We start from the raw sequence: 7,413 nt of genomic DNA on the forward strand, positions 1-7,413 counted from the left end.
TCTCTAATGTAGTCTTTTCACCTTATCCCAAGTCCTCCTTTTCTTTGCATCCCTATCACTTACATGTCCAACAACTATCACCTTGTACTTCATTCCCCTCTAAAGCTCACAAACCTCGCCACATTTTCTCTGGACCTCACAAGTAAACACCTTTTGGCCTTAAGTCATGTACAAGATTACACATGCTTCACAAAATATTGGTGTGGGGGTAAAGACCAAGGCCTTGTGACATATGTAAGATCTATAGAAGTTTTATTAGACCTCAGGCAAACGCACAGTACACAAGACTACCGAGCGTTCGTGTCCTGGAGAGGCTGTGCTGAGTAAGAACCCAAAACCCCCGGGCCGGCTCTCACATCCGGGTAGCCACAGTTTACCTTCCTCAGGTATTTCCAGATTAAGTACCTTCCTCAGGTATTCCCAGGTTAAGTACGGTGGCCATGCAACCCGTGAAGGAGGAACACCAGCCAATGCGGTCATCATTACTCATGCAGGAGATGTTCTACTGACGATGCAATGCCCCAGTGTTTAAGGGAAGTAAAGAGAACTTAAATTTGTTACAATAATGACAAATAAAGCAAAGTATAGATATGTTCTACTGCCGATCCAAAACAATGAATATTTACCGTCCAACTATTACTGATACATATTTTCATTTTAGTAACCCAAGGCAGTTTTGCTCATCGAAAATTAAACTGAAAGCACTGCGAAACTTAACCAAATGCCCAAGAAATCATTTGGCTGTGCGTATTACTTTTCAGCATCATAACCTAGATTTACACGAGGCCCTTACAGTATGGTGGTAAGAGGAAACAGCAGTTAAAAGATTAAAGAAAATTGCATAAAAAAATACACTTGCTACAACAACGACAGATGACGCACAAAAGACATTATAGTGTGAATAAACGCATGGAGACTGTTTGGGACGAGGACATAATAATAATGAGGCAGAATGCAGCCTGCCACCGGAGAATGGTGGTGATGACGCCCAGACAACGAGGCAGCAGACCACCACCAAAGATTATCATGTTAAGCATCTCTCCTTCCCGCATTCCTCTGAATATGTATTTTTTTTTAGGTTATATTTAACTATATGCGCGTTTGTTGAGAGAGAGAGAGAGAGAGAGAGAGAGAGAGAGAGAGAGAGAGAGAGAGAGAGAGAGAGAGAGAGAGAGAGAGAGAGAGAGAGAGAGAGAGAGAGAGAGAGAGAGAGAGAGAGAATTTAACATAATTAGATCCATTTGTTATCTTCACTGGTTCCACACGCCCTCTGGTCTTGGTGGTGCAGTGCACGTGGCGGCCATTCCTTACTGGGGCGTCTCGCAGGGACGGAGGCTCCTGCAGGCCGTCACGTGGTGGGCCGACGCAATCAAGTGAAATGATTAAAACAGTTCTTGAGTGGCGCCACAACAACTTAGGTCAAATGGCGCCAAATTATGAAATTGTCAAAATGAAAGGTAAAAGCAACAAAAAATAAGACATAGTTCAAACTGAAAAGAGAAAAATAAATATACAACGCCTGCCACCGTGCACGCAGCCAGCTGGGGGCCGGGTAAACAATCTAATTTCCCTGTTGGTCTTTAAGCGAAAACACTCAAGGAATCCGTGTCTGTTTTTCAACGTGTTTTACTGTGTTCCTTTTTTTTTCTCTATTATGAAAGCAAAGACGAGACGATCTGAAAGGACATCTTAGACACACAGACACACACATACAGTCTCTCTCTCTCTCTCTCTCTCTCTCTCTCTCTCTCTCTCTCTCTCTCTCTCTCTCTCTCTCTCTCTCTCTCTCTCTCTCTCTCCTGGAATAGCATTTTACGACATAGGATTCACGGTAAGCCATCGTTAGCCAGACTGCAAGTGTGTCGGGTAAATATTGTTTCAAGGGGCAGAGATGCAGGCTGAGGTGGTAGCACTTATGTGGAGGCGTTGTGACACTGAAGGGGCCAAGGTGCTTCCTCTCTCATAGCTTTACTTTTTATCCACCATGATGAAACAATAATGTCTCTCTCTCTCTCTCACTCTCTCTTTCTCTCACGCACGCACGAACACACACACACACGGAAGGAACAAGTAATGACGCAACGTTGAGTTTCTCCTTAAAACCCACACACACGTTCAGAGAGAGAGAGAGAGAGAGAGAGAGAGAATATGACTGGCTGGCTGCTGCGTGTTAAGTAACTTGAGGCAACGATGTGTCTTTTTTAAGTGTGCTAAGTAAATAAGTTAGCAGTATATCAGGCGTACACTACAACCACCACCGCCACCACCACCACCACCATCACCGAACGTATAATTAGGAAGTTATAAGACCCTCTTCATCTGTTTCATAGAAGTGGTGGTGGTGGTGGTGATGGTGGTGGTGGTAATGGTGGGTGACACACTTATATCGAGTGGCGAGAGGAGGAGAGGTCATTTGGGGTATGGAAAAGGAGGAGGAGGAGGAGGAGGAGGAGGAGGAGGAGGAGGAGGAGGAGGAGGAGGAGGGGGAGGAGGAGGAGGAGGGGGAAGAGGAGTGGTGGCATATCCGCTGCGGGTTCCTGGAAGAGTGGGAGGGAGTGAGGAAAGAGAAACGGGAAGGGAGAAGGGGAAGGGAGAGAGAGAGAGAGAGAGAGAGAGAGAGAGAGAGAGAGAGAGAGAGAGAGAGAGAGAGAGAGAGAGAGAGAGAGAGAGAGAGAGAGTGGGGGGGAGAAGAGAGAGTTGAGATGAGAGGATGACGGAGAGACCAAAGGGAGGAATGAATGGCAGTATATTACTATTAAAAGAGACCAGAGGAAAGGAAGATGAGAGGAGGAGGAGGAGGAGGAGGAGGAGGAGGAGGAGGAGGAGGAGGTGGAGGAGGAGGAGGAGGAGGAATGAAAAACATAAAGAATGAGGAAGAAGAAAAAACGAATGAGAGAGAGAGAGAGAGAGAGAGAGAGAGAGAGAGAGAGAGAGAGAGAGAGAGAGAGAGAGAGAGAGAGAGAGAGAGAGAGAGAGAGAGAGAGAGAGAATGTCCAGGAAGATTCCATGATGCAATATCGTGGAATTGCACCAAGAGAGAGAGAGAGGTGAAGGACGAGGGGGAGAGAGAGAGAGAGAGAGAGAGAGAGAGAGAGAGAGAGAGAGAGAGAGAGAGAGAGAGAGAGAGAGAGAGAGAGAGAGAGCAGCTGCATTTGTAGTAGTAGTAGTAGTAGTAGTAGTATCAGCAGAAGTCATACTACGAAAATTAACTTCTGGACGTAAACATAGATATGGAAAAGGGAACATAAAATTAAAAGAAATAGAAATATGCAAAAATTATGATTGCGAGAGGTAATGGCAGGAGGAGGAGGAGGAGGAGGAGGAGGAGACTTTGTTGAGGGAATGAAGGATGGAAGGAAAGGAACGCTGGAAGAGATGGATCAAGATGGAAGGAGGGAGTTCAAGGTTAAGGAGGAGGAGGAGGAGGAGGAGGAGGAGGAGGAGGAGGAGGAGGAGGAGGAGGAGGAGGAGGAGGAGGAGGAGGACGCAGTGAAGGTCAGGAGGACTGCCACGACTGGTTATGATTCTCCCGTGGTGGCACATGTTAAGTGGCTCTCCTCCTCCTCCTTTCCCCTCCTCCTCCTCTTCTTCCTCCTCTATCCCATCTTTTCCTACTTCAAGTATTCCTTATTACGATTCTTAATTATGCTTTCTTTTTAAATTTCTCCTCCTCCTCTTCCAAATTTTCCTTTTTCATATACTCTCTTGTAATACTCCAATTCTTTATTTTTTTTTCTGTTATTATTCATTAATCTTAGTAGTTGTAGTAGTAGTAGTAGTAGTAGTAGTAGTAGTAGTAGTAGTAGTAGTAGTAGTGAAAAAAATCCTCACTTTTCACCAGCACGTAAAAAAGTTTGTTTTGTTTTTTAGTATGCCAACAACACACAACCTTGTCATAAACTAACTAATTCTTCTCCTCCTCCTCCTCCTCCTCCTCCTCCTCCTCCTCCTCCTCCTCCTCCTCTTCCTCCTCCTCCTCCTAGTTCTTGTCTTCGTCCTCCTTCTCCTCGTAATACTAATCTTGACTAGTTTAAGTTAGTGGTGAGCGTGTCTTCTCCTGTTTTCCCACCATTTTTTATAAACTCAGCCACTAAATATTTTACATCCTCGCATTTAATTTTTGTTATGTTTGGTTATGATAATTCGTGTTATCTTTGTTCCCCTCTTTAATCCGCATTCCTTTCCCCCCTTCTAACCTCTTTTCTTATCTTTTGTCTCTAGTATATCGTCTCTTTCCGCCATTACTCTACGTTTTAGTTTATTTTTAGCCCCCATGTTCCTTTTAGTTATCCTACTGCGCTTCCTATGTCTTCTGTTTCTCCTTCACTGTAAAAAAAAAAAAAGTGGGTTCCTTCTTCTCTTCCACCTAGCCTCCTTTTCTGCTGCGCCATGCTTGTTTAGAGGTAGAGAGGGAGCAAGGTCAACTCGGGTCACTGGGAAGGCGGGACGCTGACTGATCAATTGGTTTGGCTGCCGCAACACTGAACTCTTATGGCGCCGCTCTTAGAGACTGGGAACACTTGGAAAATACTGACGACCAAAGAATAATGTGGAAGTAACAATATCCGGGGACATTATATAAAGGTACTGATGGATAAGTTCTTAGTAAATACTGAAGACTTGCAATACTGTAGCGCTGTTGCTTACTAGTTTCTTGATGTATGTACGGTACTCTACGAACTTTGAATGGCTACAGTCTAACAATAAACCAGGAAATTTTCGTCTCATCAACTCCTCTCCTCTAACTGACTGTCTGCAGCCTCTCTCATCGCCGCAATGTTGCCTCTCTAGCTGTCTTTTACCGCTATTTTCATGCTAACTGCTCATCTGATCTTGCTAAATGCATGCCTCCCCTCCTCCCACGGCCTCGCTGCACAAGACTTTCTTATTTTTCTCACCTCTATTCTGTCCACCTCTCTAATGCAAGAGTTAACCAATATTCTCAATCATTTATCCCTTTCTCTGGTAAACTCTGGAACTCCCTGCCTGTTTCTGTATTTCCACCTTCCTATGACTTGAATTCCTTCAAGAAGGAGGTTTCAAGACACTTATCCTTCAATTTTTGACTACCGCTTTGGACCCTTTACTGGGACTGGCATGTCAGTGGGCTTTTTTTTTCTTTTGGATTTTTGTTGCCTTTGGCCAGTGTCCCTCCTACATAAAAAAAAACACTATCACTTGAGAGTCGACGGAATCTCTCTCTCTCTCTCTCTCTCTCTCTCTCTCTCTCTCTCTCTCTCTCTCTCTCTCTCTCTCTCTCTCTCTCTCTCTCTCTCTCTCATTACGTATCATACATTGTTGATTTCTGTGACAATGTTTTCATTATGTGTATGTAAATTTGAGTTTCCGGTGACGTAGCGTTTAAAAGGAGGAAGGAAAAGAGCTTGAGGAAGAGGAGGATGACAAGTACGAATCTGGTGGCTTGGGAGGAAGTGTCGAGGTGGCGAGGTGGCGCGTCAGGGTGTGTGTGTGTGTGTGTGTGTGTGTGTGTGTGTGTGTGTGTGTGTGTGTGTGTGTGTGTGTGTGTGTGTGTGTGTGTGTGTGTGTGTGTGTGTGTGTGTATGCAAGAAGACCATGAGCAGTATTTGACTTACAAACAGGTCCCCGCCAGCCACGAAACCCCAGCACCGCCACCATGACTGTCCAGTGTTTGTTGTATGACTGCCATTACACTTGTCCTCACCTGTATTGTGTTAGTCTTTTTTCCTTACTGAAGAACATGAACCAAGTGTAGAAGAAGGAACTTATTAAATGAAGGAAGATGAAGGATGAAGGCAGGTGAAGAGAGTTATTATTATTATTTTTTTTTAATGGATTGTTGATGACTGGCAGTGACAATGATGACGACGAGGAGGAGAAAGAGGAGGAAAAGACTTTGCCCAGTGCACGGTAGAATAATCATGATAAACTAATCTCTTCAACCATAAATTAACGTAGCAATACCATTAAACCACACAAGTACTCATAGAAATAGTCATAAAAATCCAAAGCTACATAAAAATAAAACAGGTCAAACAAGAAAAAAAAAAACGAAAACAACACCAGAGCAACAAATACAATGCCAGCAAGGAAGAGAGACAGGCCAGCAGACACCCACGAGCTGCGCATGTTGTGTTACTGTGTGGAAGTTTCGCCTAAACCTAAATCTGTCTCTATGAAAAGAGGAGGGAGCGCGGACAAAAGCTTCTATCCCACAGCATCTCTCTCTCTCTCTCTCTCTCTCTCTCTCTCTCTCTCTCTCTCTCTCTCTCTCTCTCTCTCTCTCTCTCTACCCCCAATGACCGCTAGCACGACTATTATTACTACTCTTTTTCTTTCACTTTTTTTTTTTACGTGTCAAAAGACTGACTGGTCAAGGAAAAAAAAAGAGGAAAATAAAGTTAGCTCAACATGCCACTCCCAAGGAGAGAGTGAATGATTTAAGAGAAGTTGGCCAATTCAAATTAGTTCAGTTCAGTCTAGTTTAGTTTAGTCCACTACTCATCATTTTTATTATTGTTGTTGTTGTTGTTGTTGTTGTTGTTGTTGTAGTAGTAGTAGTAGTAGTAGTAGTAGTAGTAGTAGTAGTAGTAGTAGTAGTAGTAGTAGTAGCAGCAGCAGCAGCAGCAGCAGCAGCAGCAGCAGCAGCAGCAGCAGCAGCAGCAGCAGTTGTTGTTGTTGTTGTTGTAGTTGTTACTGTTGTAATAGTAGTAGAAGTAATTGTTGTAGTTGTAGTAGTTGTTGTTGTTATTACTGTTGTAGTAGTAGCAGTAGTTGTTGTTATTACTGTTGTAGTAGTAGCAGTAGTTGTAGTTGTAGTAGTAGTTGTTGTTGTTATTACTGTTGTAGTAGTAGCAGTAGTTGTAGTTGTAGTTGTAGTTGTTGTAACTGTTGTAGTTGTTGTTGTTATCAAATTACGCCCACTGACGTTTCTAAGTAGGCACTCATCAGGTCCCTATAAGGAACACTGGAACCTCACTTTTCATTCTTTCACACATGCGGCACGTTTGTTTTGTCTAAGCTTTCTCTTCCAAACTTCAAACATTGAAGGCTGGTGTGTATATGATCATTATTTTTGTTTATTTAATAGGTTTATGATACTACCACAATGCTAAAAAAAAAAAAATGAAATAACTACCGCAGTGCAATGATAACGTATCTTTTTTTTTTTTTTTTTTGTTATTCTCGTTGTTTTACTGTTAAGAGCAATCCGTATTTATATAATTATTTTCTTCTTTTTTTTTTCCTTGAAGCCCATAAAGTTCCCTTTCTGATGCAACACTGGGACGAGGTCAAGAGTCAGCCACCTCACGGACGGAATGAGTAGTGCGCGAAGCGGGTGGGTGCCACACATGCGGCGGCCACCTGGGAACGGCGACCCTCCACAAGCGTGGTGCCAGACTTACGGCCATTCAGTGAAGGTGCCTTACCAAC

This window comes from Scylla paramamosain, chromosome 1 (genome assembly GCF_035594125.1).
Source record: "Scylla paramamosain isolate STU-SP2022 chromosome 1, ASM3559412v1, whole genome shotgun sequence".
Lineage (NCBI taxonomy): Eukaryota > Metazoa > Arthropoda > Malacostraca > Decapoda > Portunidae > Scylla > Scylla paramamosain.